The sequence below is a fragment of the Rhipicephalus sanguineus genome, chromosome 10 (genome assembly GCF_013339695.2).
Source record: "Rhipicephalus sanguineus isolate Rsan-2018 chromosome 10, BIME_Rsan_1.4, whole genome shotgun sequence".
Taxonomy (NCBI): domain Eukaryota; kingdom Metazoa; phylum Arthropoda; class Arachnida; order Ixodida; family Ixodidae; genus Rhipicephalus; species Rhipicephalus sanguineus.
In genome coordinates, this window is record NC_051185.1 from 148,782,425 (window position 1) to 148,803,657 (window position 21,233).

At 49.3% G+C, this 21,233-nt stretch overlaps 8 non-coding genes across 8 annotated transcripts; all 8 read left to right on the forward strand.

Moving 5' to 3' along the window:
• The first annotated feature begins 4,817 nt into the window (after nt 1–4,817).
• On the forward strand, nt 4,818–4,890 carry Trnaa-agc (transfer RNA alanine (anticodon AGC)). The gene has a single exon. It is a non-coding gene; the product is annotated as a tRNA-Ala (tRNA).
• A 189-nt stretch (nt 4,891–5,079) lies between these two features.
• Trnaa-agc (transfer RNA alanine (anticodon AGC)) lies at nt 5,080–5,152 on the forward strand. Its single transcript has one exon. It is a non-coding gene; the product is annotated as a tRNA-Ala (tRNA).
• Nucleotides 5,153–5,340: 188 nt separating this feature from the next.
• Trnaa-agc (transfer RNA alanine (anticodon AGC)) lies at nt 5,341–5,413 on the forward strand. Its single transcript has one exon. It is a non-coding gene; the product is annotated as a tRNA-Ala (tRNA).
• Nucleotides 5,414–5,602: 189 nt separating this feature from the next.
• Trnaa-agc (transfer RNA alanine (anticodon AGC)) lies at nt 5,603–5,675 on the forward strand. Its single transcript has one exon. It is a non-coding gene; the product is annotated as a tRNA-Ala (tRNA).
• Nucleotides 5,676–5,864: 189 nt separating this feature from the next.
• Trnaa-agc (transfer RNA alanine (anticodon AGC)) lies at nt 5,865–5,937 on the forward strand. The gene has a single exon. It is a non-coding gene; the product is annotated as a tRNA-Ala (tRNA).
• Nucleotides 5,938–6,125: 188 nt separating this feature from the next.
• Nucleotides 6,126–6,198, forward strand: Trnaa-agc (transfer RNA alanine (anticodon AGC)). The gene has a single exon. It is a non-coding gene; the product is annotated as a tRNA-Ala (tRNA).
• A 452-nt stretch (nt 6,199–6,650) lies between these two features.
• Nucleotides 6,651–6,723, forward strand: Trnaa-agc (transfer RNA alanine (anticodon AGC)). The gene has a single exon. It is a non-coding gene; the product is annotated as a tRNA-Ala (tRNA).
• Nucleotides 6,724–6,912: 189 nt separating this feature from the next.
• On the forward strand, nt 6,913–6,986 carry Trnaa-agc (transfer RNA alanine (anticodon AGC)). The gene has a single exon. It is a non-coding gene; the product is annotated as a tRNA-Ala (tRNA).
• The last annotated feature ends 14,247 nt before the right edge of the window (nt 6,987–21,233 follow it).

The following is a 21,233-nucleotide window of genomic DNA, read 5'->3' on the forward strand; positions in this document are numbered from 1 at the left end:
CGTCTGGCTCAAAGCCGTTAACACAGGCCCTGCCAGCGTCTTCTGGAGCCGAGACCCACAAGGGTGAAGTACCGACGCCCCAAGGAGCGGCGGGTGACTTGGCAGGGTCAAGTGACACAACAGGGAATGCGACGGACAGCTCGCCAGTAAGCAAATGCGGCGAGCACAAGGGCCCGAGCGAGCCACAGACTGAGAAGGGTGGCGTCCGCACGGCTACCAATGTTGCTGCGGCGTCGAAGCGCCCGCACCCCCAGACCGGACACGACGGAATTCAAGCGACGGTGTCTGGCATTGAGGAACCCCCGGCAAAGACTGCCCAAGTAAGGCGGTCATCCATTCGACCGCGACCCAATGTCTTGGCCGACAAGCGTGGCGGCAACGCCGACACCGGCGGGCTAGTTCCAGTTTCTGCGCCGGACGGCACCGCCGGCGATGGCACCGTCTAGCCACGTGCTGGACGCGAGAGGTAGGCACAATGCTGCTGGTCTCTTTCCCTATCGTTAAAATGGCGCCTGTCTGTCCATTGAAAGTCGCAACCATAAACGTTAGAGGACTTGCCGGAAAAAGAAAGCAAAGTCAGGTATATCGACTTTTAACGGAACGTGACATCGACGTCCTGGCAGTTCAGGAAACGAAAGTTGACGGCGAAGAAGAGACCAGCGGCATGGTGCAGCGTTTCGCGTCTAGATTTGTTGTCGTTGTTAGTCACGCAGTGGGCACATCGGCTGGCTACTTATTGTTTGTTAAGAAGTTGCCAGGGCTTCAAGTGAACGCTCATTTTTCGTGTGCGTCAGGCCGGTGTGCCTTTCTTGACTTTTCCATGTACAACACCGAATGGCTGTGTCGTATGTGCATATGCGCCCAACAGGATTGAAGATGGGGCCTTGTTCTTTTGTGGCCTCGAACAACGGCTAAGTTCAGGAAGAAAGTTAGTATTGTTAAGGGATTTTAACTGTGTCCTCAGTTCCCATGACAAAACGAGTGCTCGGTCTTTTAGAGATCAGAGCACGGATATGCTGATGAGAATCGTCGAGAAGTGGGACCTCGAGGACGTTGCCGAAAGTTTTCAATGTTCGGGTGTATTGAAGTACACGCGCTTCGAAGGCCCTACCTATGCACGACTCGACCGCATTTATGTATCGGTCGGCATACTTCCTGAATGTGCTAGTTACGAGGTAGTCCCGGTGTCCTTTTCTGATCATTGCTTAGTCCAGTGCTCTATCGGAATTACCAAGAGAAGTAACTCTTTTTCGTGGGAAACATGGAAATTAAATAGCAAGCTTCTGGAGGACGAAGAATACAATTCGACAGTAATGGAGGAAATTGGCAAATTAGATCCTAGCAAAAGCCTGCGCGTTTGGCAACAATGGGAGCTGCTTAAAGAAACATTAAAATTAAAAGCAATTAACAGGGCTACGAGCATTCGGTATAGCGAGAAACGGAAAGAGACTGAATTAAAAGCGCTGCTTGATAAGCTACTCAAGCAGGAATGCCGAGCCCCGGGAAAATGGATTGAAGACATTAGAAAACTGAAGCAAAAGATAGAGCAACTGGACGAAGAGCGTTATCGGGGTGCGCTTGTGAGGGCAAGGGCAGAGGACACCGCTGCAGGCGAAACGCCAACGAAACGTGCGCTATGCTTAGAAAAAGCACGCGCCGAAAGGAACCACATACACGAAATCGAATGGGGTGGTACCTTATCAAAAGACACAGAGGGCATAAAAAGAGCTTTCACAGAATATTATCAGGCGCTGTTCGCATTGCAAAACGTAGACTTTGAAAGCTTCAAAAATGAATTTCTGTCTGGTTTACCCCGTCTGGACGACGAAAGGAAGGAAAGTTTGGAGCGTGCAATAACAGTGGCCGAAGTGGAGCATGCTATAGACAAGTTAAATCCTGGAAAGTCCCCAGGACCGGATGGATTCACTGCCGCGTTTTATAAAATGTTTAAACACGAAATTAGCCCGATTCTGACAGGTATATTTAATGAAGCGTATAAATTGAACACATTGCCTCCATCATACAGGTCTTCCCACACTGTTCTCATACCCAAGACCGAGGATGTACATAAACTCAGATCCGTAACAGCCTATCGACCCATAGCCCTAACCAACGTTGAGTATAAAATATATATGAAAGTATTGGCTCGAAGATTGCAGACAGTCATAAAGGACATCGTCGGGCCTCACCAGACATGTGGCATCAAAGGGCGATCTATTGTCCTAAATATCCATAAAGCGCGGAGCATACTGGAATATTGTGATTTTTCATATGAGCAGGTTGCCATATTGCAGATTGATCTGGAAAAGGCTTTTGATTGTGTTAATCACAAAATTTTGTTTGCTGTTTTAAATCATGCTAATGTCGGTTCTGTCATCTGCGAGGGAGTGGCCCTGGCGTACCGAAACTGCACGACCAGGTTGATAGTGAAGAAGAGTGTGGGGGCCCCCATTAGTGTGCAACGTTCGGTTCGTCAGGGTTGCCCCCTCAGCCCCCTGTTATTTTGTATTTATATTGAAACATTGTGCTTGAAGGTAATCAACAACAATAAAATCAATGGGTTCCGGTTACACGCAGCTGAAGTCAAGCTGCTGGCGTATGCAGACGATGTAGCCGTTTTCACAAAGGATAAACAGAGTATAGAACAGGCTGTCAAAACTGTGCGTGATTTTAGCCAGGCTACAGGGAGCGGTGTTAACTGGTCCAAGTGCCTAGGGCTCTGGCACGGATCGTGGCCAACGAAACCTGACCACTTTGCTAACGTGCCCTGGGTGACGACCCCGGGCAAGTACTTGGGCGTCCCGCTCGAGTGTTATCGCGACAGCGATCACTATTGGAAAAGTCAGGCTAAGGACACACGGGAGAAAGCAGAGAAGTGGAAATCAGGTGCCCTATCGATCTTTGCCAGAGCCACTATTTGCAACCTGTTTTTCATCAGCAAGCTCTGGTACGTTATGCAAGTGCTGCATTGCTCACGGACTAACGTGCAAAAGTTCCACAGGATATTTGCCACTTTTGTCTGGGCTTCTGGGTGGGAACGGTGCAGCCGTACCAACTTGTTCCGACGGGTAAAAGACGGGGGGCTCGGACTGGGTCACCTCTTCTTCCGTCAGCTGGTTAACCGGTTCTTGTTCTTTAGAGATGTCACCGATCCTTTCATGCGCACCATATGCCAATTGCGACTAGGTAGACTGCTGCCTGAGTATGTTGTCTCAACTGAAGAGCGTGTAGGAGGGATTGGTGGCTTTTATAAAGAAATAGTGTCGAGTGTCAGATTTCTTACCGTACGGTTTTCGAGAGAATATCTTGCCAATGTGAAACGAAAGGAACTTTACTTTGCTCTTTGTGATGTTGTGTTGCCTGTGCCGTTGTACAGGTCATTGTACGAGGGAGGCCCAGGCAGCAATGTTTTAAAGAGGGTGAAAAAAATGCATGTGCAGCCTGGAACGAAAACTTTTTTCTTTAAGCTGCATTCGGGAACATTGCCAGTGAAAACTTTTTTAGATGGAAAGGGGTGTTTTTTGCCTTGGGGCACGCATTGTATAATATGCAAATTACCGGAAACAATAGATCATGTTTTTTTACATTGTTGGGAGGGCGTTTATTTTTGGGATGTGTTGCAGAGAGCAATTAAGAAAGAATTTCCCTTGTACCCGTACGGCATTCGATTCCTGAGTGTACAGAACGAAGATGGCGTGCCATTTGATGCAGTCATGCTCATGGGCCTCCACTCTTTGTGGCGCTCGAGAATGGCAGGTCAGCATTTTGACAAGGATGCGCGGCCTGCCCGAGCTTATTTCAGAGAGAGTGTACACTGGTTTATTGAGATACATAAAACGGCACCGGAACCGCCCGAGTGGCTCTCAAGAGTAGAGCCACTTGTCACTCTGCCTGAATTTTAACCTGACGATACCGGCACTTTGCCGGTTGAAATTTTTGTCCTCATGTAGAGTGTACATAGGGTAGTTTTATAACAATGTTGTCTGTGTAATGTGTTTGTACCAAAGCCAGGTAATAAAGAAAAAAAAAATCGGGGGTGTAGCTCAGATGGTAGAGCGCTCGCTTAGCATGCGAAAGGTACTGGGATGATACCCAGCACCTCCAAATGTTCTTTTTTTTTTTTCTTCTCTGAGGCGAGTAACATTTTGCTTGATTGATGGAATGAAACAATGGGCGTAATAAGGAGCCGCGTCACGACAAAACCGGTCCCCACCTTCGTCGGCTGCCCTCTTTCTCCACCAACACTCTCGCGTAACTACCAATCAGGATGCGAGCATATGCTTCGATTCTTCATCGGGGGTGTAGCCCAGACGGTAGAGCGCTCGCTTAGCATGCGAGAGGTACTGGGATTGATACCCAGCACCTCCAAATGTTCTTTTTTTTTCTTCTCTGAGGCGAGTAACATTTTGCTTGATTGATGGAATGAAACAATGGGCGTAATAAGGAGCCGCGTCACGATAAAACCGGTCCCCACCTTCGTCGGCTGCCCTCTTTCTCCACCAACACTCTCGCGTAACTACCGATCAGGATGCGAGCATATGCTTCGATTCTTCATCGGGGGTGTAGCTCAGATGGTAGAGCGCTCGCTTAGCATGCGAAAGGTACTGGGATTGATACCCAGCACCTCCAAATGTTCTTTTTTTTTCTTCTCTGAGGCGAGTAACATTTTGCTTGATTGATGGAATGAAACAATGGGCGTAATAAGGAGCCGCGTCACGACAAAACCGGTCCCCACCCTCGTCGGCTGCCCTCTTTCTCCACCAACACTCTCGCGTAACTACCGATCAGGATGCGAGCATATGCTTCGATTCTTCATCGGGGGTGTAGCTCAGATGGTAGAGCGCTCGCTTAGCATGCGAGAGGTACTGGGATTGATACCCAGCACCTCCAAATGTTCTTTTTTTTTTCTTCTCTGAGGCGAGTAACATTTTGCTTGATTGATGGAATGAAACAATGGGCGTAAGAAGGAGCCGCGTCACGACAAAACCGGTCCCCACCCTCGTCGGCTGCCCTCTTTCTCCACCAACACTCTCGCGTAACTACCGATCAGGATGCGAGCATATGCTTCGATTCTTCATCGGGGGTGTAGCTCAGATGGTAGAGCGCTCGCTTAGCATGCGAGAGGTACTGGGATTGATACCCAGCACCTCCAAATGTTCTTTTTTTTTCTTCTCTGAGGCGAGTAACATTTTGCTTGATTGATGGAATGAAACAATGGGCGTAATAAGGAGCCGCGTCACGACAAAACTGGTCCCCACCCTCGTCGGCTGCCCTCTTTCTCCACCAACACTCTCGCGTGACTACCGATCAGGATGCGAGCATATGCTTCGATTCTTCATCGGGGGTGTAGCTCAGATGGTAGAGCGCTCGCTTAGCATGCGAGAGGTACTGGGATCGATACCCAGCACCTCCAAATGTTCTTTTTTTTTTCTTCTCTGAGGCGAGTAACATTTTGCTTGATTGATGGAATGAAACAATGGGCGTAATAAGGAGCCGCGTCACGACAAAACCGGTCCCCACCCTCGTCGGCTGCCCTCTTTCTCCACCAACACTCTCGCGTAACTACCAATCAGGATGCGAGCATATGCTTCGATTCTTCATCGGGGGTGTAGCTCAGATGGTAGAGCGCTCGCTTAGCATGCGAGAGGTACTGGGATCGATACCCAGCACCTCCAAATGTTCTTTTTTTTTCTTCTCTGAGGCGAGTAACATTTTGCTTGATTGATGGAATGAAACAATGGGCGTAATAAGGAGCCGCGTCACGAGAAAACCGGTCCCCACCCTCGTCGGCTGCCCTCTTTCTCCACCAACACTCTCGCGTAACTACCAGATCAGGATGCGAGCATATGCTTCGATTCTTCATCGGGGGTGTAGCTCAGATGGTAGAGCGCTCGCTTAGCATGCGAGAGGTACTGGGATCGATACCCAGCACCTCCAAATGTTCTTTTTTTTTCTTCTCTGAGCCGAGTAATATTTTGCTTGATTGATGGAATGAAACAATGCGCGTAATAAGGAGCCGCCTCACGACAAAACCGGTCCCCACCCTCGTCGGCTGCCCTCTTTCTCCACCAACACTCTCGCGTAACTACCAATCAGGATGCGAGCATATGCTTCGATTCTTCATCGGGGGTGTAGCTCAGATGGTAGAGCGCTCGCTTAGCATGCGAGAGGTACTGGGATCGATACCCAGCACCTCCAAATGTTCTTTTTTTTTCTTCTCTGAGGCGAGTAACATTTTGCTTGATTGATGGAATGAAACAATGGGCGTAATAAGGAGCCGCGTCACGACAAAACCTGGTCCCCACCCTCGTCGGCTGCCCTCTTTCTCCACCAACACTCTCGCGTAACTACCGATCAGGATGCGAGCATATGCTTCGATTCTTCATCGGGGGTGTAGCCTCAGATGGTAGAGCGCTCGCTTAGCATGCGAAAGGTACTGGGATTGATACCCAGCACCTCCAAATGTTCTTTTTTTTTTCTTCTCTGAGGCGAGTAACATTTTGCTTGATTGATGGAATGAAACAATGGGCGTAATAAGGAGCCGCGTCACGACAAAACCGGTCCCCACCCTCGTCGGCTGCCCTCTTTCTCCACCAACACTCTCGCGTAACTACCGATCAGGATGCGAGCATATGCTTCGATTCTTCATCGGGGGTGTAGCTCAGATGGTAGAGCGCTCGCTTAGCATGCGAGAGGTACTGGGATTGATACCCAGCACCTCCAAATGTTCTTTTTTTTTTCTTCTCTGAGGCGAGTAACATTTTGCTTGATTGATGGAATGAAACAATGGGCGTAATAAGGAGCCGCGTCACGACAAAACCGGTCCCCACCCTCGTCGGCTGCCCTCTTTCTCCACCAACACTCTCGCGTAACTACCGATCAGGATGCGAGCATATGCTTCGATTCTTCATCGGGGGTGTAGCTCAGATGGTAGAGCGCTCGCTTAGCATGCGAGAGGTACCTGGGATCGATACCCAGCACCTCCAAATGTTCTTTTTTTTTCTTCTCTGAGGCGAGTAACATTTTGCTTGATTGATGGAATGAAACAATGGGCGTAATAAGGAGCCGCGTCACGACAAAACTGGTCCCCACCCTCGTCGGCTGCCCTCTTTCTCCACCAACACTCTCGCGTAACTACCGATCAGGATGCGAGCATATGCTTCGATTCTTCATCGGGGGTGTAGCTCAGATGGTAGAGCGCTCGCTTAGCATGCGAGAGGTACTGGATCGATACCAGCACCTCCAAATGTTCTTTTTTTTTCTTCTCTGAGGCGAGTAACATTTTGCTTGATTGATGGAATGAAACAATGGGCGTAATAAGGAGCCGCGTCACGACAAAACTGGTCCCCACCCTCGTCGGCTGCCCTCTTTCTCCACCAACGCTCTCGCGTAACTACCGATCAGGATGCGAGCATATGCTTCGATTCTTCATCGGGGGTGTAGCCCAGACGGGGATTCCATTTCCGGCCACTGCTGTGTACGGACGTGTGCATCATGCGCTCCGTAGGGGCGGATACAGCGGCCCAGATGGGTCGCGGAAACAGGATTGTCGCCGAAGATGAACAGGATTACGAAGTCGTTTTGCCGCAGTTGCCTACAGGTGCGTGTGTTATGAATACTGTTTTTCTACACGGAGATATTAAGGCAAGGCCGTATCGTGTTGAAGGACGTCCGTGACACTTTGGTTAGTCTGGGTATGTTGCCTGAGGTACTCGCCTTAGGCGCTTTCCAGATGAACCACGTCTGGGCCGTGACTTTCAGTACAGCGCAAGCCAAGAAAAAGATGCTAGCACTTGGTGACGTAAAGATAAAGGAAAGGCGCTGCCTCGTTATCGACCCGAACAAGCAGGATGTCCGGCTAAAGCTTTATTGGCTCCTGCATAATGTACCGGATGAAGATGTGCGCACCGCACTCGTAAATTATGGAAGAGTGGCAGAAGTATCAAAGGAACGTTGGCGCGTCCAAGGTATCGCCGATAAAGGAACCTCGACCAGGACTGTCACCCTGCAATTAAAAGCGGGCTTGACAGTCGAAGACCTACCACACCAGCTCCGAGTGGGCGGTATAACAACGCTTTTGGTTGTGCCAGGACGGGCACCGCTTTGCTTACGATGTCGACGAACGGGACATATACGCCGGGACTGTCGCATACCCCGGTGTGGTCGGTGCAGACGCTATGGTCACGAAGACAGCGAGTGTGCCCAAACATACGCCAGTGTGGCCGGGCCTGTGGCTGGCGACCATCTCACGGAGCACATAATGGACCAAGCTGATGCAGAAGAAGCAGCGGAAAGCAGAAATCGGGGTCCCGTATTCACGCCCCTTTCTAAGGGCCCGAAAGACGAAGGAAGCGAAGCGGCTCAGGCTGAACAAACGGATCAACAGACCAACAGCGTGAGCTCTATACCGCGGGACGAAAGCGACAACGAAAATAAGCAAAGTATTGGGTCGTCGACTGGACAACCTGAAGATATGGACGTCACAAGAGCGGGGACAAGCGCAAAGCGAACGCTTGAAGATGTGAGCAACGAGGACGCAGAACCAGAGAGGACAACAGGAGGTGAGCCGGCAACGAAAGCGGCAACGCTCAGGCGACCCAGCTTGAGGTTCAAGCCGAACATCGCTGCGGGCACACGTCCGCCGCCGAAGCCACCCTCGTAGCCACGGGGGAAGACAGTCAACGAGGGACCTAAATCCATAGGCGCTCAAGGACATAGCAAATATGGCTTCATCATTATGTGACGCATGTGGAAAGTGCACGCATTGTACGTGTCTATCCACAACTTCAACGGTGGAAGCCAGGGATGTGTCAATCGGCGAGGTAAGAACCATGCGGTCCGTATCTTGCCCGAGGCCTTCACAGCCCATAACTACGTTGCGTATCGCAACTTTAAATGTGCGCGGACTTCGATCTAAGCGAAAGCAATATCAGGTTAGTCGTCTTTTCCTAGAGGACGACCTCGATATCATAGCGGTACAGGAAACGAAGGTCGAAAGTCAAGAACAAACGGACCGCATGGTCGAACCTTTTCGGTCCCGCTATAATGTTTGCATATGTCATTCTGTTGGCACCTCTGGAGGGTGTGCTCTTTTTCTGCGGAAACTCTTTAGGATTTGTTGAAGAGTATGTTCATGCTAGCGATGACGGCCGTCTCGTTTTGTGCGATTTTGACGGTTTTGGTAAAAAATGGCGCATCATTTGCGTATATGCACCGAATAGTATACCTGAGCGGTTATCCTTTTTTGCAAGTGTCGAACGGTATTTAAAATCTGATAGAAACATGATATTCTGGGGGATTTTAATTGCGTGTGCTTCAGAGAAGATAGAAGCAAAAAACTATCCGTTCGTGATCAAAGTGCTTTGTTGCTGTCAGCGCTTATGCAAGAGGGGGGTTTTGAAGATGTAGGAAACGTATTGCAAATTGGAAGTGGCGCTAGGTTTACGCATTTCCAGCGCGATTGCCACTCCCGTTTAGATAGAGCATACGTATCAGATGTACTCGTGCCGCTATGCAACAGTTACGAGCACAAACCAGTAGCTTTCAGTGATCACAGTGCCGTAATTTTTCTCTGGGAGTGAAGAAGAAAAGATCAACCTTTTCTTGGAAACTGTGGAAACTGAACAATAAATTACTTAGTGATGAAGTATTTGTGGATAAGGTGAAAATACTTATTGAAAAAGTGCGCTCGTCTGAGTCGGGACGAATGGTCGCTGCATGGGAACAGTTCAAGGAAGAAGTTAAAATTGCTGCAATTGAAAGGTCTTCCATGTTACGCTACAATGAAAAAAGAAAGCAAAAAGAACTACAAGGTCAGCTAGAATTCTTGTTGTCAGTCGAAAGCACGCGACCAGGCACTTTAACTAAAGAGATAAGAGAGGTCAAGAACCAGCTCGAGATAATAGACACTGAAAAATACAGAGGAGCAGTCATACGTGCACGCGCAGAACACCTTTGGCTGGGGGAAACACCGACGAAACGCTCGCTGAGCGAAGAAAAGCGCTACGCCTCGCGTAAGGAAATAAAACAGATTAAATACGGAGGAGTGACTACCACGGACAAACAGATGATAGAAAGCGCGTTTTTGGATTATTATAAAGGACTTCTTGGGTGCAGCGGTAACAGAGAAGCAGCCTTGGACAGTGAGTTTTGTCAATAATGCCGACACTAGATAAGGAAACCACCGCCCGCCTCGAAGAGCCAATATCAGTTGGGGAAATTGAAAGGGCCATTAATGAATTAAGTGAAGGGAAAACGCCCGGCCCGGATGGACTAGGCACAGCTTTTTACAAAGCATTCAAAGATGAGCTGTCGGAGCTCCTGTTACGCCTCGTAGCGGAGGCTTACGAGGTAAAGGAAATGCCGCCGTCCTTTCGAAGGTCACATATTGTACTCATACCCAAAAGTGAAGATCCAGTGAAGCTCTTGTCAGTGAGTGCTTATCGTCAATAAGCCTCACTAACACTGATTATAAGGTTTTTATGAAGGTACTCGCCAAGAGACTGCAAAGCGTAATACGGTTAATCGTAGGACCGCACCAAACATGCGGAATTAAGGGCCGAACAATAGGAACCAATATCCACACTACGAGGAGCATCCTTGAGTGTTGCGATGCATGGTACAGCCAAGTAGCAATGTTGCAACTAGACCTGGAAAAGGCTTTTGACCGTGTTATGCATGATGTACTTTTTTCAATATTGAAACATGTAAATGTAGGAGACGTTATTTTAGAAGGGGTGAAGATGTCGTATCGGAATGTTTTGCTAGCATCGTAATTAACAAGGAAGTCACTGCAAACTTTCAAATTGCAAGGAGCGCCCGTCAGGGTTGCCCAATTTCCCCCTTGTTATTTGCTATCTACTTGGAGCCCTTTTGTTTGAGCATAATCAATAGCGACAAGATACATGGTTTTAGGCTAATGACGGCTGAGGTCAAAGTACTGTCCTACGCAGATGACATCGCTGTTTTTTGTAAAGACAGAGGGAGCATTAGTGAAGCAGTCAGTGTAGCAGACAAGTACTGCAAGTGGTCAGGCAGTGCCTTAAACTGGGATAAGAGTGCAGGTTTTTGGCATGGTACCTGGGACGAAAAGCCCTGAATTTTTCGAAAAGGTTAAGTGAGCTCCGTGCCGACGAAGTACCTCGGTGTGCCACTGCAGAAATATAATGATCCCAGTGAATACTGGAACGATGAGACAGAAAAATTAAGGGAGAAAGCGAACAAGGGAGGAAAAAACCTATCAATATTCGCGAGGTCAACAGTTTGCAACTTATTCTTAGCAGCAAAAATTTGGTATGTACTTCAGGTGCTGTGCATGAACCGTTCAAATGTACAGAAGATACACAGAGTTTTTGCCACTTTTGTTTGGGCCTCCAAGTGGGAACGCACGAGCCGTACAAATCTTTTTCGGTCAGTGAAAGCGGGTGGGCTGGGATTAGCCCACTTATTTCTAAGGCAGATTGTTTCCAGGTTTATGTTTCTGCGAGATCAGAGCCATCCTTTCTTACGTACCATGCTACAAGTTAGATTATGTTGTTATCTACCCGAATTTGTTGTATCCACTTGTTGCGCTGGGCGTAGCGGCATTCATGGTTATCTCAACGAAGCTGTTTCGGCATTTAACATACTAAAAGTACGTTTTTCTTTGCAGTACCTTGGTGTGGTGACAAAAGACAATTATATAAGACCTTATCGATGTAATGCTGCCTGTGCCGATGTATCGTGCGATGTATGAAAAAGGCCAGGGAAAAGACGTTCTTAAAAGGGTTAAAAGAATGGTGGTACGGCCATCAGCAAAGACCTTTTTTTTTCAGCTACACGTGGTACACTTCCCGTAAAACCATGGCTGCAGGAAAGGGGCTTATTTGTTCCGTGGTCTGTTAATTGTCTCCTATGCCGCAAACCAGAGAGTGTCGATCACATTTTTTTGGACTGTTTGGATGCTACGTTTCATTGGGACATCCTACAACGAACTTTAAAAAAAGACTTACCTTTGACACCCCATGGAATCCGTTTCCTACCGGTTCACAGTGACAGTGGCATACCGTATGACATGTTTATGCTGTTAAGTATGCACGCTATTTGGAAATCATGCATGGCATTTCGGCATGTTGACGAGAATGCCCGTTCTGTCAGAGAATACTTCATTGAAAGCATAGCTTACATAAGAGATGCATACAATGCACGAGAAGAACAGCCGGAATGGCTCCCTGTACTGAATGAACTTGTAGCACTAAAGCGCTTTTAAACAATTTAAGCCAAACAAAGTGTGATTGGCGGTTTTAATGCATTGTTAAATACTTCTTGTCAAACTACACCTGGTTTTTTTTTTGTGTGTGTACACGATGTACCTCGTTCTGAATAAAGAAAAAAAAATGTAGCCCAGACGGTAGAGCGCTCGCTTAGCATGCGAAAGTGATGTAATCGGGGGTCTGCCCAGAGGACCGGAGCCAGCCAGAGTCCCGGGGAGATGTCGAGGAGAGGAGCCCAGAGCTGTTAACAGTAACGTTTATTTACAGGTAGCGTGTTGCTACATGATGGGGTTAGCATCATGGAAGCTCTCGGAGCTCGTGAGAGCTTGAGAGAACTTGTGAGAGCTCGTCGGGAGCGCATCGGCGCTCGCATTTTATGTCCTGGTCTTCCCAGGGTTCCCTGTAGGAAAAAACAATGGAGGCCAGGACAGTCCAATGAAAATTTCCATCTTCACCTCCGCCCCCAAAAGGGGAAGGTGAAACGTCGCCTCCTTCCCAACCCACGAAAGGAGAAAGAGGCACATCCAGTTCGTCCCATGGCGAGGGAAAAACACTGCCCACCGCGCACACACGGCACAGCACGAAGACGTTGAGTCTTTCGTGGAAGTCAATTTCGTAGTCTGTTGCAATGATGGTTATGCGCGAGGCAGACCACGAATTGTGGAAACAGCGGCAACAAGGCGCCACGGAGAACGTGGGAAATGCATCCGCAGGACGGTTCCCAGTCGCTGGGTCCTTTGTCCGGGGCACCTTGACAAAGCAAGCCGCCTCGACGGCCAACAACTCTTCCTAAACTGTCAGTCGGTCAGGCGTGCCCAAAGGGTTTTACGAGGGGCGCAGACAACCTGAGAATATTACACGAACGACCTTCGTGTTGTCGCCGCTCTTGGTGCATCTCTGGAACCGCTGACCCGGAAGAAATCAGGGTAGTCCTAGCCGCAACGTCTCATGCGTCAAAGCGGCACCAAGCCAGGCAGGCCGATCATAACAGCCCGTCCACCGTCACAGGAGGTCTCGAAGGGGTTGCAGCACCAAAGCACTCCGCAGAGACCGTAGATCTGCTCCCTTGTAGACGTTGACGCAGGCTGCACCAATCTCTGGACCTGAGCCATGGCCAGCAAACGCCAGAAACGAACCACGCAAGACCCGAGGCACAACAAACATAGAGCACTCAACTGACCTCGAGAAATGCCAGGTTACAGTTTTGGTAAAACTCCCTAGAAATTTACAATTGGTGCGCTCACTAGTGAAAATCAAGAATCAGATAACGAAGCCATAACAAACTCAGACCTACTACGTGCGAAGCAAATCAACAACCTAACGTTTTGTATCATTTCCCAGAGAGATTCACAGCGTTCAAGGCACGCAGGTGCTACAGGCGAAACAAAACGAAAGGAGGTAGTTAATGAATTACGCCTCTCACAGTATAAGTAAAACTCAAAATCAAACTTGCGCGTATGAAAATAAAACAAACAGAGAAACAAAAAACCTACACTACACTGATGCGCATACTAACAAGTGTGCTGCAATTTACACAAGGTTTATACAGAGGCTTTTACCCTCAACCTACTTCTCTGTTAAAATCAACTTGCGCAAAACCCTCTACTCGGGTGTTAGGTTTCGCTAAATGTAAGCAAACACTCAGTTCAACAAGTATCTTAATGTCTGCAGTTATCATGAGGAAGAAAATAAAAGTTACAAAAATCGACATATTCCTTGCTCATCTGCAGACACGCGAACATTAAAAGCAAAACAATTCAAAACTGGATACAAGAGAAATTCTTGGTAGCCTTACACTGTCCGAACATTATGCGGATGAAATAAATCAACAAAGCAAAAAACCTACCCTACACTGCAAAAACATAAGGTTTAAACAGAGGCTTTTTACCTTCAGCCTACTTCTCTGGTAAGATAACTTGCGCGTAAAACATAAAACAAACAGAGAAACAAAACCTACACTTCACTGCAAGAACAGAAGGTTTAAACAGAGGCTTTTACCTTCAGCCTACTTCTCTGTTAAAATCAGCGCAAGACCCTCTACTCGGGTGCTAGCTTTTGCAAAATGTAAGAAAACAAGCAGTTTAGCAAATGTCTCAATGTCTGCAGTTAAGATGAGGAGGAAAATAAAACTTTCAAATATCGACACAGTCCTTGCTCATCGGCAGACATGCAAACGTTAGACAACTAAACAAAACAATAAAACTGGATACAAGACAAATTCTTAGTATCCTTCGTGACACTGCGTAAATTCATGCGGCACCCTTTCAGCCGTGCTCTGGGGGGACGCGCATACCACAGTTGTCGATGGGCCAGATCGCGACGGAGGGACAAAAAGCCAACCTGTCCGAAGCACACAGTGGCGGTGACCTTTGTTCCGCGGGCCCCGAACTTCGACAAAGAGACACCCGGACGCTTAAGCTTCCTCATTGTGGGCCTCCCCGAACAGCGGTCACCCTCTCGCAAACTTGGGGGAGGACCTTTGTCGTTACAGTCGCGTACGCACCACCTCGCCTTGCTCCACCGTTTAGCCTTCACCAACGATGAAGAAACCAGGCGACCACTTCGGCGTCTCATTTCTTGGCCCTCGCGACACGCTTTATGCTTAATCTCGATTTGTGCGAGACCCGCAACTTTTGACTTTTAGAGAACTTTTTCGGGGTTTCCAGTCTCCGCTCGAGGCAACTTGGACCTTTCCCCTTTCCCCGAAGTTTTCGTTGGCGCCTTTTTCTTTCGGGGCGGCACGGAACGCTCCCCGACTCGGCAATAATACTCGGAAGTAAATTGCTCAAAACTCCAGGCGGCTCAACTGGTTTATCCTCGGCGTTATTTCTAGCTGTCTGCACTTCAGAAACAACGCTACAATCGACACTTGCTAAACCAGCCGGCTCGCCATCAGATGTCTCTCCTTGATGAGAGTCATCACCTCGCGCTAATCTAAGCGCTTCTTCCTCTCGTGGTAAGCTAAGCGCCTCATCATCTGAACTTTTACAGTCTGCGCTTTCTGCTTCCGGAACCTCATGAGCAGACTCACAGGCTATCGGATCGTCATAGCTGCCGCCGATTCGTCACCAAAACAAAGGCCTTTCGACAGCATATCCACATCATTCTGAGAGGGATAATGCTCGGGCAGGTTTTGGGACACCAAAGTTTTCGTGGCGAGCAGTCTGAACGGTCCCCCACTCTCAACGTGGGCTAATGGCAAACACACACTTACATTTTCAACTACTTGCCATGCACACGGGCGTTCCCCTGTGGTCACCTCATTTGTCAAAGAGTACGGATGTACACTATCAAACGTTGCGGCAGAGTACCGCGGTACGTTTTCCTCAACTAATTCCTGAATGGGGGGTTTCAATGGTTCCAGATCATTGTCGCTGCTGTCCCGAAAACAGAGAGCATTCCTAGGCTTGCGGCAGCCGATTGCGATGTGACCTAGCTCTTTGCAACGGTGGCATACAACCGGCTTCCTAGCCTTAAACGCCTTTTCTTTCTTTCGATCTTCTGAGTGGCTCACTGTAGACGTGGACTTAGCAGGACTGCCTTTCTTTTTCTTCTCTGAGGGTGCTATCCCGTTATTCGGGTTACTTGATGCCTGATAAAGTGCTAAAGCCAATCGCCTTTTCTCATTTATCCTGTCTTCTTCAGCCCATCTTTTGTTCTTCTCAACTTCCTCCCAGCACTCCTCAATTCATCATCCTCCGCCCCGCATTCCTGAATAGCCTTAATCAGCTGTGACTCTCTCTCTTCTCTCCCAACCTTAATTCCCAGCTCTTCACACAGTAGTAAGAGGTCTGGTCTCTCTAGCTTCTTTACCAACTCCATGGTCTTCACGAGTGAGAACTTTCTACCCGCCGTGACGTTAGGTAGCGAACAAGCGAAGCCTAGACGCACGGTAAAACACTGCCAGTTTTAGAACATGAAAACTAAAATGGTGAATAGCTGTGACGTATGGTAGCGGTACAACGAAGCCTATACGCACAGAAGATTACACACAGATTTAGAAAACTTCAAAAGCTAAAACCTGGCAAACTCAAAGAAAGCCACGCACTCACCATATCGTTGAGGCCCGAGTCAAGCATGGGTCATCCCGTTGCTGCTAACCATGTTGATGTGTTCCAGTTGTCAGCAGCATCCCACCGCTGCCATCCAGTTGATGTAATCGGGGGTCTGCCCAGAGGACCGGAGCCAGCCAGAGTCCCGGGGAGATGTCGAGGAGAGGAGCCCAGAGCTGTTAACAGTAACGTTTATTTACAGTAGCGTGTTGCTACATGATGGGGTTAGCATCATGGAAGCTCTCGGAGCTCGTGAGAGCTTGAGAGAACTTGTGAGAGCTCGTCGGGAGCGCATCGGCGCTCGCATTTTATGTCCTGGTCTTCCCAGGGTTCCCTGTAGGAAAAAACAATGGAGGCCAGGACAGTCCAATGAAAATTTCCATCTTCACCTCCGCCCCCAAAAGGGGAAGGTGAAACGTCGCCTCCTTCCCAACCCACGAAAGGAGAAAGAGGCACATCCAGTTCGTCCCATGGCGAGGGAAAAACACTGCCCACCGCGCACACACGGCACAGCACGAAGACGTTGAGTCTTTCGTGGAAGTCAATTTCGTAGTCTGTTGCAATGATGGTTATGCGCGAGGCAGACCACGAATTGTGGAAACAGCGGCAACAAGGCGCCACGGAGAACGTGGGAAATGCATCGCAGACGGTTCCCAGTCGCTGGGTCCTTTGGGGCACCTTGACAAAGCAAGCGCCTCGACGGCCAACAACTCTTCCTAAACTGTCAGTCGGTCAGGCGTGCCCAAAGGGTTTTACGAGGGGCGCAGACAACCTGAGAATATTACACGAACGACCTTCGTGTTGTCGCCGCTCTTGGTGCATCTCTGGAACCGCTGACCCGGAAGAAATCAGGGTAGTCCTAGCCGCAACGTCTCATGCGTCAAAGCGGCACCAAGCCAGGCAGGCCGATCATAACAAAAGGTACTGGGATTGATACCCAGCACCTCCAAATGTTTCTGTTTTTTTTCTTCTCTGAGGCGAGTAACATTTTGCTTGATTGATGGAATGAACAATGGGCGTAATAAGGACCGTCGTCACGACAAAACTGGTCCCCACCCTCGTCGGCTGCCCTCTTTCTCCACCAACACTCTCGCGTGACTACCGATCAGGTGCGAGCATATGCTTCGATTCTTCATCGGGGGTGTAGCTCAGATGGGTAGAGCGCTCGCTTAGCATGCGAAAGGTACTGGGATTGATACCAGCACCTCCAAATGTTCTTTTTTTTTTCTTCTCTGAGGCGAGTAACATTTTGCTTGATTGATGGATGAAAACAATGGCGTAATAAGGAGCCGCGTCACGACAAAACCGGTCCCCACCCTCGTCGGCTGCCCTCTTTCTCTACCAACACTCTCGCGTAACTACCAATCAGGAATGCGAGCATATGCTTCGATTCTTCATCGGGGGTGTAGCCCAGACGGTAGAGCGCTCGCTTAGCATGCGAGAGGTACTGGGATTGATACCAGCACCTCCAAATGTCTTTTTTTTTCTTCTCTGAGGCGAGTAGTAACATTTTGCTTGATTGATGGAATGAAACAATGGGCGTAATAAGGAGCCGCGTCACGACAAAACCGGTCCCCACCCTCGTCGGCTGCCCTCTTTCCTCCACCAACACTCTCGCGTAACTACCGATCAGGATGCGCGCATATGCTTCGATTCTTCATCGGGGGTGTAGCTCAGATGGTAGGAGCGCTCGCTTAGCATGCGAGAGGTACTGGGATTGATACCCAGCACCTCCAATGTTCTTTTTTTTTTCTTCTCTGAGGCGAATAACATTTTGCTTGATTGATGGAATGAAACAATGGGCGTAATAAGGAGCCGCGTCACGACAAAACCGGTCCCCACCCTCGTCGGCTGCCCTCTTTCTCCACCAACACTCTCGCGTAACTACCAATCAGGATGCGAGCATATGCTTCGATTCTTCATCGGGGGTGTAGCTCAGATCATTCCACTTCCGGTTTTCGAGCGAAACGGTCGCGGGATGTTTGGCTCCGACGGAGCGGGTTCAGCGGCCCGAGTGGGCCGCGGTAACAGGGTTTTTGTTCCTAGTTCTGAGGATTATCAGGTGATTCTGCCCAATCTGCCTTCCGGACGCATCGTTACGAACACAGTTTTTATGCATGGCGACCCAAGAGCCCGGCCCTACCGCGTCGAAGATTACCGGGACACTCTGGCCAAGCTTGGTGCGCTCGCCGACGTTTTGGCGTTGGGGGCGTATCAAATGAACCACGTGTGGGCCGTGACAATGACGAGTGCTGACGCTGCTCGGAAATTGCTCTCCGCCGTCGACGTGAAGGTAAAGGATCGCCCATGTTTGCTCATTGACCCAAATAACCGCGAGGTTCGCTTGAAGCTTCATTGGTTGCTGCACGGCGTGACCGATGAAGACGTGCGTGTGGCCTTGACTCCCTACGGGAAAGTATTGGAGGTGACGCGGGAGAAGTGGAGAGCGCAAGGCGTCACTGAAAAGGGCTCGACGACACGGTCTGTGGGGTTGAAGTTGCACATTCCGACGTCAAGGTCGATGACATTCCGCACCAGCTCAAGATTGCCGGAGAGTTGACTCTTGTTGTTGTTCCGGGCCGTGCTCCGTTGTGCCTACGGTGCAAGAGTACTGGGCACATACGTCGAGACTGCCGAGTACCACGCTGCAATCGTTGTCGCCGCTTCGGCCACGAAGACGCGGATTGCGCAAGGACATACGCCAGCGTTACCGGACCAGCCCAGGCAAACGACGTACTGGAGCACCTCATGGACGAGGCAGACTCAGAGGAAACAGCAGGAGTGAGCCCAAACTCGGCTGTCCAAGATGGGCGTCAAGCTCACAAGAAGATGGCCTGCGTGAAGCACCACGTAAGCCCGAAGCCGGGCTTCCACACGAAGGTGTAGAAGGAAGGAGTGAAAAGGTTGATGCGAGCAGCACCGGCGACACCTTTTCCAGCGGAACCGCTGAGACCCCTCCGAGCCAGAACCGATGACTGTGATCGACAGCGACAGTGCCAGCGCGACGGGCAAGCGTCCCCACGACGCAGGGAAAAACGAGAAGGGGCCCAGTGCGGCCGCGACGGACGAGCCACCCGCCAAAACGACTCCCGCGCGGCGAGCTCTCCTTCGGCCACGGCCGAACATTCCAACGGAGCGCAAGACGGCGGAAACGCCGCCTTTGCCACCGTGAGGACTGTACTGGGGCAAGGCGTTCAGGAAGGAAGTGCAGCTTGTGAGGTAAGCGCCATGCCCCTGGTTCTTCACAGCCTTAAAATGATGCAAATAGAAAAGTTCAATCCGTGTGGCCACTCTAAATGTGCGTGGCCTTGCCTCAAGGAGAAAGCAATGTCAACTGTACCGACTAGTAAGCGACCTCGATCTTGACATTCTGGCAGTGCAGGAGACTAAAGTCGATGGCGACGAGGAAACTGGGGGCATGGTGCGCCAATTCTTGTCGCGGTACTCTGCTATAGTTAGCCATGCCGTAGGAACTTCTTCCGGCTGTGTTCTTTTCGTCCGACAGAGTCTGGGTGCTAAAATAGAAGCCGTAACGTCATGTCCGTCTGGTCGGCTCATTGTGTGTGATCTCTTGCTTTCGTCTTTGGAATGGCGTGTAATTTGTTTGTACGCACCGACTGTTGCCGATGAAAGACGCGTATTTTTTGAACAGCTAAAACAGTATACCCAGTGTAACCGGCTCCTTATCATTATTGGCGACTTCAACTGCGTTCTTTCAGCCAATGACAAAACTAGCGCTCGACAGTACAAGGATGCAAGTACCGTTGTACTAAGCGATATAATAAGTGACCATGGCTTGGAGGATGTGGCTGAATGTCTCGGTGGTGGGAGGACTAAGCAGTACACCCACTTTCAGGCAGCCAGCCACGCCCGACTAGATAGGGCGTACGTGAGCCTTGATTTGGTGCCATTTTGCAAGGAATACCGTGTTAGCGCCGTTTCATTTAGTGATCACTGCTTGGTGAGCTTTCTAGTAGCTAGCACGAAAGAAAGGAAAAGGGGCTTCGAGTGGCAACTATGGAAATTGAATTCGAACCTGCTGAGCGATGAAAAGTTCATGGCAGAAGTAATGACGGAAGTTGAAGAAATGAAAGTGGTGGGTAAGAAGACGTTCAGAGAAAAATGGGAGAACTTCAAGCAGGCGGTTAAAATGAAGGCTTTGGAGCGCTCGAGTGCTATAAGCAGAGAAAAAGGAGCAGAAGAAAAGCAGATGCGCAGAAACCTGGAAAAATTGATCAGCGAAGAATGTAGGATGCCCGGCATGTTTATTGACGATATTCGCGCATTGAAAAGTAAAATTGAGCGGTTCGGTGTCGAAAGATACCGCGGTGCTATGGTGCGGGCAAGAGCCGAGCGACTGATAACGGCAGAAGCACCGTCAAAAAGGGCGTTGGGCTCAGAAAAGTGGCATGCGCGACGTAATCAGATAACAGAAATTGAACACGAGGGTAAAGTCAGCGATGTCGCAGATGTTATCGAGCGCGCTTTCTTTGAGCACTTCAATGGCTTATTCGCCGCCTGCTCAGTCGACGTCGACCGTTTTAAGAAAGAGTTTTTAACGCTGATGCCAAAGCTAGACAACAATACGAAAGAAATATTGGAGGAACCATTTCAGAAGAGGAAGTAAAAAGTGCTATTGAAAGTATGCATCCGGGAAGTCCCCTGGCCCTGATGGTCTGACTTCCGCCTTTATAAATGTTTCAATTTAGCAATATCACCAGTCCTAACCGACGTATACAATGAGGCATTCGAGCTGAAAGTATTACCCCCGTCCTTTTCATTCCTCCCACACTGTTCTTATACCGAAATCGGAAGACCCTGTTGCATTGCGCAGAGTAACTTCTTACCGCCCCAATCTGCCTCACTAATGGAGATTATAAGATATTTATGAAAATCCTAGCTAAGAGGTTGCAAACAGTCATTACGGAGC